Below are 11,940 nucleotides of genomic sequence, written 5' to 3'. Positions count from 1 at the left end.
CGCACCCGCCAGCCCAGGAACGTCCCCTTCAGGCCAAGCGCCACCTGCACGAGCGCTCGGGCTCTTGGGCGAGGACACCCCTCCTCCAGAGTCCTCTGGGTCCAGCCGCCTCCGGAGAGCAGCGTCCACGCACGCAAGCCACCCTTCTGGGGACAGGCATGAAGCCCTTCGGCAGCCCCCAAACCTGAAAACGTCAAGCCTCTCCCCTACTCAGATGCAGTGTGCGTGGGCAGGAAAGGGCAGGCTCCTGTTCTGTGAAGTGTCACAAACGTGCGTGCGCACAGAAGTGCAAGCAGCTTTCTGCCTGCGACACCGAAGAACTCGGGCCGGGCTTGCCCTGCCCCGCCCGGCACTCGGGCTCCTCCCGAGACCGGGGATGTTTAGTGCCGAAGTGGCGGCATTCCCCGGAGAACGGGCGGGCGGGTCTGGCTTGCCGAGCGTGTGGTCGGGGAGACCCTGAGTCCCCGTGCCTTGCGAGTGCCCCGAATTCCAGCCCGGCCTCTGTTAACCTGACGCCTCGGGCGGGAAGGGACGCCTACAGCTGTGTGCCGCGCCGGACGGAGCTGCGTGACACTCGTGGCCCGACGCTCACAGCCGCCCCACGAGGGCGGCAGGTGAGGCCGAGCTCCCAAGGCCTACTGGGGCAGCAGAGTGTAAGTGCCCCCACGAGTTTCGGCTGGAGGCTGCGTCTGTCTGTCGCAGGGACTGATGGAGCAGCTCAGGGGGCGAGGGGCCCGTGGGGAACGGCCACCGAGGGGGACTGGCAGGGAGGGAGTCCACTACCGTGGGCGAGTGCTGGTGGAGCCCCTGGCCCCGCACGTCCGGTGGGAGGACGAGTGACCCTGCCCCTATAGCCCCCGCGGGGCCCTGAGGGCCGCGCCAAGGGTGGGGGGGCTCCCTTCCGGGGACGGGCAGCTTAGCTCGACGCCCCGGCACGCTCTGCTGCCACTGTCACCGGCCAGACTGCCCCTCCCAACGAAGGGCACCCCGTGAGCTGGACGCGGTTATGACCCCACTTTCAGAGGAGGAAACTGAGGAGCCGCCTGGTTGAGCAACACACCCCAAATGACAGAGTCGGGAGGCGACACAGCGCGGCTGTCACGCCAGCTCTCGGTGTCCCCCCTCCCCCGCCTCCGCAGACCATCCTCGGGAATCTCCCAACCTTGGGGAGGAATCCGGAGCGATGGAAGGTGCCCTCAGGGCCGGACGGTCAGTCGGTCGCGGGCACCACCGACCCGGCTCCTCCCCTTGTCTGCGGTTCTGGACCCTCGTGTCCTTCCCCTGCTGGGTCCCTGGCTGCCATCGGGGCGTGGCTGGGGGGGGAACGTTAGCAGGTGCCTATTTTGCCCAGTCCCTGGCGTGTTTTGAAGAAGTGGAGAATTGGGGCGCCCGGGGGGCTCAGTCAGTTAAGCGGCCGACTTCGGCTCGGGTGACGATCTCGCGGTCCGTGAGTTAGAGCCCCGCGTCGGGCTCTGGGCTGACGGCTCAGAGCCTGGAGCCTGTTTCCGATTCTGTGTCTCCCTCTCTCTGACCCTCCCCCGTTCATGCTCTGTCTCTCTCTGTCTCAAAAATAAATAAATGTTAAAAAAAAATTTTTTTTAAAAAAAGAAGTGGAGAACTTACGGCGGGTCTGGGGACAAAGAACAGACAGACGGTGGACAGTCGGGGAAAGGCCCTGGGGCAGCCTCCCACGCTTTCTGCGCTGGGGCCGCGGGTAGACGAGACTTGCCGTGTGTGGGCCTCGGAGGGCCTCGCCAGGTGACGGTGGGCCAGAGGACGGAGGCGGGATGGCCATTGAGGTGGCCCGGGTGGCCCTGAGGCAGGCTCACAGGGGAAAGCAGGCCCCCCCCCCGGGGAAGGGAAGAGGTGCTGGCAGCTGACCCAAGTTCAAAGTCTAAGGGCTCCCGGGACAGTCCCCACACCAGGAAAGACTGACTGATGAGGGCTGAACACATGGTAGCCGAGAAGGAGTCACTCAGGCAAGTTGGGGTGCAGGCGTCCCCAGAGTGGGCCCGGCCCCGTGCTCCGCGGGGACCTGTGGTCGCCACAACCCGTCAGCGCACATGCTGACTTTGGGGCCCCGCAGTCCTGCCTCGGAGGGAGGACGGACCTCGGGAATTCTTGGATGGCCCGGAGGCTGGTCTCGGGAAAACGCCCCTCCCTCGTGGGAGTAGAGGCGGGAGCGACCACTGGGACAGCGGGCCCCACGCTGGCGACACGGGCCAGCCTCCCCCGGGGGCTTCCCTCCTTCCCTCGCACCCTCGGAGGCTTGTCCCCCGGCGCCCACGCCCGCCCACTCAGGGCTGCCTTGCAAAGCTGATCCGCTCTCCTGAAACCATCCGCCCCACGTCTCACATCTTCCTTCTCATTTTCAATTCCCTTTTCCTTCTTAAGATTTTATTTTTTGTCACCTCACAACCCGAGGCCGAGAGCCGCACGCTCCGCCGACCGAGCCTCCAGGTGCCTGGGTTCCTGTTTTTCTCACTCTGCCAGCATCCTCGGGGTCACGATGCAGACGGGCCACAGAGCCACACGCACAAGGGCCGCTTGACTCTGGTTTCGTTTCCGCAGCCGCCCCACCCCCACCGTCCCAGGGGCGCGGGTCCCTGCCCTGCACACAACCGGGCGCGCCCGCGCCACAGCACCCGTCCGTGCTCGCGCGCACGCGCTGGCTGTGCTCCGGCTCCGGGCTCTCCCCTGCCCGGCCCCAGTGGGACTCCAGCGGCGGCGTCCGCAGGAAAGTTCTGGAAGGACCTGCGCCACCACTGGCAGTAACTGGAGCGGGTGTGAGGAAGAGGAGCTAACAGACTTGCGGGCTCGCTCTCTCCGTGGCTGCCGCTCGCAACCCGCCTGCCCCCTGCGCGCGGAGCCCCTGGAGTCCCACATGGGTCACAGGACACAGGACCTGCCCCCGAAGGCCCTGCCGGTCCGAGGGGGCACCGGGAACACGCAGGCGTCTGGGGGATGCCTCCTGCCGCACACGGCGGGGCGGGGGGGTGGTCAGGGGGGTGCAGAGGGGCAGACACCTCCTTCTGGCTAAGTGCAACTGCCCGCCTGCTCCCGGCCGGCTCGGCGGGAGGGGAGGACGGAACCTTCCAGAGCTGTTGTCTCATCACATTACACATGTCGACAGCCTGTGACGACCGTCCCTGTGTGACACTCCTCCTGCAGCCCTCGCTCCGACGGGGAGACTGAGGCTCACAGGGGTGAAGCCACAGCCGGGGAAGGGCTGAGCCCGGCTCTCCAGGCCTCGTGGCCCAGGGCGTGCCCCTACGCCCCTTCCTGAGACCGCGGTCGGCCAGGGGAGCCACACGGGAGCCACGGCGGACCTCACAGAGCCCCGCCGGCCAGTCCCCCTGGGCCTCTGAGGCCCCTTCCAGCAGAGGGCGCCACGACCTCGGCTGACAAGGGTCTGGACCCCTGTTACCCTGCACCGATGCCCCTGTCCCCGCACCCACACCTCCGGACCAGCACACACACCCCTCCCCTCCCTCTTCCCCAAGCTGACACGTGCCACTGCTGGACCCCCCACGCCCCTCCCCATACGCCCCTTGAACCACCACCCCTCCTCCAGGCCCACTGCTCACCCTGCAGGCAGAGGAAACTGCTCAGGGTACGAGTCCGATCACCTAAGCCGCCCGGTCCTCCCCAGCTCCTGGAGTGAGCAGAACACAAGGTCCCGCACTCCCCTCCCAGCCGGGCCCCTCGGTCCTCTCCGCGCCCGCCGGGTTCTGAGACCCCAGATGCCCGCACTCCCTCCTGCTCCGGAGCCTGTGCTGTGCGTGCTCAGACACCGCTGCGCTTTAGACTAGGGTGGGGATGTCCTCCGGGCAGCCTGTCTCTCCCACCTGCCTCCGGTTTCCGTCGGAGGGGCCACACCTGCGTTTGTGTCCACAACCCCTGCCTAACGCCTGGCACGCAGCGGCCTGCCACAGACGTTCTGAAATCAACCAACACCCAGTAAGCGAGCTCATTTCTCAGCCTGGGCCCAGGAGCCCGGCCTACACCGACTCCCTGTTGACAGGCCTGAGGGCTTCTTTGCTGTCACTGGGCCCCCCTTTGGCCGAGCCCACGGTTCAGATTCGGACAGAAAGGTCACTGCCGTGGGTCAGCCTCGAGGCACGAACGGTCCCACGCCTGCTCAGAGATGGCACCAAGGGGAGCCACACACCTGCCGGGCTCCAGCCTCCCACGGCGCGGGCGCTCACGTGTCACACGCTCTGGATAAAGTTCCCCGGATCGGCAGGACCCAGGGCTGCGGGAATGGGGGGCGCAGACACCGGGCACGTGGTGTGAGAGGCCCCTTGGCTCCCACGGCGGAGACCCAGGCCCGGGCAGGCCATGAGCACGCGGTGCTTAACGCAGGGACAGGAGACGCAGGTCTCTGAGTCCACCGGCCACACACTGGCAAAAGGGCGGCAGGGAAGGCCAGCCCAGGTCTCGGTATCCAGCACGGACAGACTGGTGTCCCCTCGATGACGGGAGGGACCCAGGTCGGTCACCAGGTGCCCAGACGACACCCGGGAATGCGGTCTCGGCAGGGGGCAGGCGCCACGACCAGCGGCGGCAAGTAGCCAGGCGCCCAGGGCACCCGTCCTCGAACACCGCGCCGGCACGGAGTGGCGGGAGCCTTTTGTGAACCTGTCCTCCGCTCACAACCTGCAATTCGGGCAGGAGCGGGTGCAAGGGACAGCTCGGCTGGGAAGGCTCGAGGGCCGCGAGGACCTTCGCTGGGACGGTGGCCGGGGCACCACGTTCCGTCTCCATGTGGCCGGGACGGCACGGGGGAGCCTCGTCTGTCAGGGAAGCCCCCTGCCACCTCCACAGACGCAAACACCTTCGCTCCGGGCCTGTTCAGAGGCGCGTCTACATAACTCACCTCCACGTTGTGGAAAGAGCTGCTTAACATCGCGAAAACTGGCGTAAACTCAGCGAAACAATGCTTTCCAAGCGACCGGTGCCCACTGATAAAAAAACTATGCAGGAGCACAGTATCCGTTCAAAGACGAAAGGATTTAAAATCAAAAACAAGAGGGGCGCCCGGGTGGCCCAGTCGGTTGAGCGTCCGACTTCGACTCAGGTCATGATCTCGCGGTCCGGGAGTTCGAGCCCCGCGTTGGGCTCTGTGCTGACAGCTGAGAGCCTGGAGCCTGCTTCTGATTCTGTGTCTCCCGCTCTCTCTGCCCCTCCCCTGCTCATGCTCTGTCTCTCTCTGTCAAAAATAAATAAACATTAAAAAAAATAAAAAAATAAATAAAATAAAATCAAAAACAAGAAACAAAGACTAAAGGGTTTTAATGTAGTAAAAGTAAAAAAAAATCGTACATAGTTTCACATTCCACTTTGAAATTAACCTTTAGAAAAGTACCACTGCTTCTTTTCACAGACCTAGAATAAATAATCATAAAGTGTGTATGGAACCACAAAAGACCTCAAAATAGCCACAGCAGTCCCAAGAAAGAACGAGACGAGAGGTGTCACCAGCCCGGACTCCAAGGTGGACCAAGCTATAGCAATCAAGACAGTATGGTTCCGGCACGAAAAGACACGTAGATCAGCAGAACTGAACAGGGCGCCGGCCCAGAAATAAACCCACATTCATAGTCAACTAATTCCTCTATGACACAGCAGGAAGGAACATCCAGTGGGGAACAGTCTCTTCAAGAAATGGTGCTGGGAAAACTGGACAGCCACATGCAAAAAAAAAAAAAGCAAAACAAGATCACTTTCTTACACAAAAATAGATTCAAGACGGACTGAAGACCTACACGGGAGTGCTGAAACCATAAAAATCCTAAGAGAACACTGGCGGTCGTCTCTTGGACGTCGGCCTTAGCGACATATTTGTAAGTACGTCTCCTCAGGCAAGAGAATAAAAGCAAAAATAAATTACTGGGACTGCATCAAAGTAAACGGCTTTTGCACAGGGAGGGGAGCCATCAATAAAACGAAAAGGCAACCTACAAGTAGAAGGTATTTACAAATGACTTACCAGAGGTTAATATCCAGAATCTATTCAGAACTCGTACAACTCAACACCAAAAACGCGATACGTTTAAAAACTGGGCAGAAGACCCGAATACACATTTCTCCAAAGACATCCAGATGCCAACAGACACGGGAAAAGGCGCTCGACGTCGCTCGTCATCAGGGAAGCGCAAATCAGAACCACGAGATACCACCTCACACCTGTCAGAACGGCTAAAACCAACACCACAAGAAGTAAGCGTTGGCGAGGCTGTGGAGAAAGGGGAACGTTCATGCGCTGTTGGTGGGAACGCAGGCTGGCCAGCCACCCTGGAGAAGAGGGTGGAGGGTCCTCAAAAAGTGAAAAAGGAGGGGTGCTAGGTGGCTCTGCCGGTTGAGCATCTGACTCTTGGTCTCAGCTCGGGTTATGATCTCGGTTGGTGGGTTCAAGTCCCGCATCGGGCTCGGGCACTAAAAGCGTGGAGACTGCTTGGGATTCTTTCTCTCCCTTTCTCTCTGCCCCTCCTTCACTCGCGCGCTCTCCCTCAAAACAAACAAATAAACTTTAAAAAATAATTAAAAATAGGAACATCCTATCATCCAGTAATCCCACTACTGTGTTACCCAAATAAAATGGAGACACTAACTAGAAAAGATATACGCACCCTTGTGTTTATTGCAGCATTATTAACAACAGCCAAGGTATGGAGAGAGACAGTGTCCGTCGACAGATGAACGGACCAAGAACATGTGCTATATGTGTGTATATATATATATATATTTCATTCTTTTCGATGGTTGAGTAATATTCTACTCCGTATGTGTATATATACCATCGAAAAGAATGAAATCTTGTCATTTGTGACACGGATGGACCTGGAGGGAATCAGGCCAAGTGAAATCAGACAGAGAGACAAATGCTATGATTTCACGTATAGGAATCTAAAGAACAAAATAAGTGAGCAAACAGATTCTTAAATACAGAGGAGGAACGGGCGGTTGCCAGAGATGGGGGGTGTGCTGGAGACAGACGAAGCAGGCGGAGGGGAGTGAGAGGCACAAACTTCCAGGTACACGGCAAGTGTAAGGGGAGGGAAGCACTCCTGGGCCCCGCCAGACTGCTGTGCCCGACGCCTGAACAGGACACTGCATGTTAGCTATACTTCGGTAATAAAATAGAAAAGAAAAGAAGTTCAAATGGCCGATTACAAACAAAAACAACCACCTGTCGAGCTTGGTATCGTCTCAGAAAATATCCACAATTCTCTGAAACAACTATTAAAACACTCCCTTTGCGGGGCGCCTGGGTGGCGCAGTCGGTTAAGCGTCCGGCTTCAGCCAGGTCACGATCTCGCAGTCCGGGAGTTCGAGCCCCGCGTTGGGCTCTGGGCTGATGGCTCAGAGCCTGGAGCCTGCTTCCGATTCTGTGTCTCCCTCTCTCTCTGCCCCTCCCCCGTTCATGCTCTGTCTCTCTCTGTCCCCAAAATAAATAAACGTTGAAAAAAAAAAAAACAAAAAAAACACTCCCTTTGCTATGTGAGATTGGATTTTCTTCATGGACCTCAAGCAGAACAAGGCACACAGACCGAATGCAGGACGTCTGAGAACGGGTTGTCTATTATTTGCAAAACTGTAAAACAATGCCATTTTTCTCACATTTCTTTTGGAGAATAATTCATTAGAAATATGGTAACAATGTTTTCTCATGAGTAATTTTTGAAGTTCTCAACTTAATTTCTAAGATGGTAGATAGCAGAACATATACTCCACATAAACAAGCCTTCTGGAACTCTCCACGAGAACAAGAGGGGCACCGTGTTTCTGGGTTGCTCCCTAACCGCGTGAGCCCAGGACCTTCAGATGCGGTCCAGGGCTCCAAACACACAGGCCCGCGGCCAGGGCCTCCTGCACCAGGCGCCTCGGTGGGCAGTGCAAGTTGCAAGTAAGGTGTGAGTCGGCCTTCACCTTGACCGTGACATTCCAACACGGCCCGCACCACCGCACCCCCAAACACATCGCCGACGTGGCCAGCCCCTGAATTTCCATGGGGTGATCTCCCCTCTGGCTCAAGTGACCCCAGCCGAGCCCAGCAAGGCCCGAGGCACGAGGAGACATCACTCCCGTCACAACCTACGGTGGGAAACCCACAACCTACGTCCTTCTCGAGTGCCACCCGGCGTGTCAGCTGCATCCCTTGGGACAGCAGAGTCAGGTCTGTTCCTTTAACCACTGCCACGATCTTTTAAGAAGTGTTTAGCCATTTGCAATTATTAATATATTAAGGTCTGAAAATAACTTACTATTTATTCTCCCTTACATTTAAAAAATTAACCCATTTTCTGTCTGCATTCCACTGTGTGCCTTGTTCCTTGACAGCAGGAAAACTTGTAGGCCCTGGTCGCCACGGGATGGGATTTCACGTGTGGACAGGATGGCGTGGTGGTGGTGACGCCCCTGTTGTCATCTCCTTCACTGGCCTTCGCTGCTCCACGCAAGTCCCACTTCCCGTACTAAACACGGGAATTTTGTCTCCTGTTTGGGTTGCTGGTAAATTTTGACGTATTTTTCTGGTTTTGTCTGAAATTTTTTTCTTTAATCTTTATTTTTGGGGGCGGGGGGGGACAGGCAAAGAGGAGACAGGATCTGAAGCCGACTTCCAATTTGCTCGGCATCATCACCTGTGTCCAGTCTGAGACCCCCACCCCCCCATTAAGCCCCTGCTTCAGCTATTGCAAGCCTTGGCTCTTGAACTCTCATCTAGTTATTTTAGGTCCTCTGCTGGACTCAACCGAAACGCCCCTCTGAAGATCGCAACTCCTCTCTCTCTGAAGATATAGTTCAAGTGTCTTGGTGACTCCCACGTCTGCAGGAGTCTTGTGAATCGGCCTCAGGGTGCTTGTTCTTTGTGAAAAGGAAACTGAATCCAAGAGCTCGTACCCTGAGTTTTCTCAATTTTTTTTTTTTTTTAATATTTATCTTTGGAAGCACACACGTGGGGGAGGGGCAGAGAGAGGGGGACAGAGAATCCGAAGCAGGCTCTGTGCTGACAGGCCAACAGCAGTGAGACCAATGCGGGGCTCGAACTCACGAACCGTGAGATCATGACCCGAACCGAAGTCGGATGCTCAACCGACTGAGCCACCCCAGGCGCCCCACGATGCTTTTTTTATTCTTCATTCTCTCAGGTAATGATGCACTGCACATGCTATTTACAAGAAACAGTTATGTCTCCTCCCAGAACCTTAAGGTATAACCTCGTGGGGCCCTGATTCTTGGCAGGCCCAGACTACAAGTCACACTCCTCGGCCCAAGACTGTCAAGCCCACCCCGCCCCCCGCCCCGGACAAGCACCTGCAGGACAAGAGCAGGCCTTCACTCAGGCTTCCAAGCACCCGCCAGACCGTCCCCCTCAGGGGGCTGGCCCCTCGAGCCCCCCCCCACCCCGCCTGCTGGGCCCAGGCCCTCAAGCAGAGGTGGTTTCCAAGAACCCCCAGCGGGAGACCGCCTCCGTCACCAACTGTGTCGCTTTCTACTGGGCTCTTTAAACGTCTACCTTGTTCCTTTTCTCGTGTTCACAACTGTTTCTCTAACTATTACTAAAGGTATTTCCTACGTGGTTTCTCTGTGCTAACTACACTGGGGGCAAACTCTGGGGACACTCAGCTTTGTGTCTCTCCTTTTTGTGCTCACCTATGATTTTTAGGGTTTTATTTCACCTTGCGTTTCTAGGGATCTGCGGGGTCTGCGGCGAGAGCAATTTCAGATCGCCGTCTACTGCACTGCAACACCCGCTGATCTGCCGTGATACTCTTCGCCACTCGCTCTTTTATTCAGCTGCCGAACGTCACAGCAAGGTCAGAAGAATTTTCAAAGTGGCTGAAGCAGAGCACGGCAAGGGAAGGGGTTGTCTCCAGAGCTTGGCCCTTAACCCAACCTGACCGCACGTCGGAAACTCAATCACTACCGAACAGAACATTAGTGCTAAGGAAGGAAGCGGCAGGAGAAGGGACCCGTGCAGGGGCAGAGACTGGTGGCGGGTTAAGGCCAGGACACCATGGAAAACACGCTCTGTAACCGACGGCAAAGAGGCCCGTGGGAAAGGCACACAGTGTGTGGGGAGCATGTGGTAACCGATGCCATCGGCCAACAGAGGCATGCCTGGTGGGGGAGTGGGGGGTGGCCTGGGGGTGGGGGGTGTTGGGCAAGTTCCTTCCCCTGCGGAACCTTCACTTCCTGTTTGTAACAGACACTAAAAACGGGAGCAGCTATTATGAACGAATGCCCAGGAGACACGGCAGGACGGGGCTGCACAAAAATCATGCTCCGTAAAGGCAAAGACGGGCTGGGGGGTGGTGGGTGGTAAGAAGGAGCAAAGTTTCTCCATTCTGAGGAAACAATATCAAAACCGGGGCAATCCCACCAAGAGAAGACAGACACAAGTCAAAGCGCGAACCCGTGAACAAGGTGCTGCCAACACTGCTGCACTGGGCGCCGGGGACGCGGTCACAGCCAGACGATGCAGCCCCGGGGCCGGCACACGACCAGAGCCCATCGCTCCACGGGCGCGGTCTTACACACACGTCTGTCAGGTCCGAAGACCATGCCAATGCAGGACCAAAACCTGCCGTTTCACCAACGACTTGGAAACTGCTGCCTTTAAGAAGTGATGCGCTACTTATAAAGGGTCCCGAACACCGAAGTCACGGCAGGAACGAGGGAGAGGAAGTGAAAGTGACAAGGCCTGCTCCTGTCCTTCCAGTGGGTTCGGTTCCTAGTTCGAGGAACACACTTAAGACTAAGGGATTCTAGACTGCCGCGCGAGGGAAGCTGGTCCAGAAGTCTCCACGGCGGGGGCGCACAGACATTTGGAAACAAAGACCTAGGTTTAAAAATTCTATTAAAACAAAATGTTTTTAAAAAGTTTGTATAAACACGTTTGGTGGATGTCAACTAGACCTAACTGTGGTGATCACTTCACAATGTATAAAAACACAAAATCACTGTGTTGTACATGTAAAACTAACAGGTCAATTGTACCTCAACTAAAAAAAAAAGATTTTACCATTAACACTTTCGTTTTTCGGTAAGCATCAATTAATAACTATCAGTTCAGGATCATCTTGATTAGATTTTATTCGAGCTCCTCTGACCACTGCAGATCATGTTCTGGAACCACCTTAAGAATTACTAGCATATGGGGGCACCTGGGTGACTCAGTCAGTTGAGCCTCTTTTGGTCTCAGCTCAGGTCATGATCTCAGAGTGGTGAGTTCAAGCCCCACCTTGGGCTCCTGTGCTGGGCGTGAGTGAAGCCTACTTTAAAAAAAAAACAGAAAAACAAAACAAAAAACAACTAGTAAATGAAAACCTACTCAAAATGCTTAATAGAGTTAACGTCCAGGCAAGATTACTGCCTCTAGTATCACCAGGTAGACCTATCAATGCTCTGCTCTTTTTTAAGTTTATTTTGGGAGAAAGAGCACAAGCAGGGGGGGAGGGGCCGGGGAGAAAGGATCCCAGCACGGAGCCCGGAGCCTGAAGCAAGGCTCAAACTCACAAACGGGGAGATCGTGATCCACGCCGGACCCAGAGGCACCCAGGCACCCTTTGCTACTCCATTCTTCCACTCCATTTACATGGGTGGGGAGAAGTTAATGTCTGACAAGGAAAACCCTGGATTTTAGGCCCTGTGAATGTCAGTGAACATCTTAAAATAATGAGAAAGCAAGAGGTCACAGTTGTAAAACTTCCCTTACTGCTCAAAATTAACAACAGTCTACGAAAAGCAGAGAAACGGTCCTGTGGCTCTCTAACTCCTTAGCGAGAACTCGAGAGCAAACTGCCAAAGCTTCCGTGGATTAGAGGGAGATGCTGCAGCCAACCACCTCCTTCCATAAAAGGCCAAACAAGAAAATCGAACACCTCCCTGCTTCCTGAAGTACCACTGCCTAGATGTGAAAAGGGATACACAGTA

The 11,940-nt window shown here is 56.3% G+C and overlaps 1 long non-coding RNA gene across 1 annotated transcript; it reads right to left on the bottom strand.

The window, feature by feature from the left end:
- Positions 1-3,521: 3,521 nt before the first annotated feature.
- On the bottom strand, positions 3,522-11,900 carry LOC123582389. The gene is made up of 3 exons (XR_006704355.1): positions 11,889-11,900; positions 6,629-6,633; positions 3,522-3,629 (listed from the first exon to the last, which is right to left on the bottom strand). It is a non-coding gene; the product is annotated as an uncharacterized LOC123582389 (long non-coding RNA).
- Positions 11,901-11,940: the final 40 nt, after the last annotated feature.

This window comes from Leopardus geoffroyi, chromosome B3 (assembly GCF_018350155.1).
Source record: "Leopardus geoffroyi isolate Oge1 chromosome B3, O.geoffroyi_Oge1_pat1.0, whole genome shotgun sequence".
Taxonomy (NCBI): Eukaryota; Metazoa; Chordata; class Mammalia; order Carnivora; family Felidae; genus Leopardus; species Leopardus geoffroyi.
This window is presented reverse-complemented; position numbering and strand designations above follow the sequence as displayed.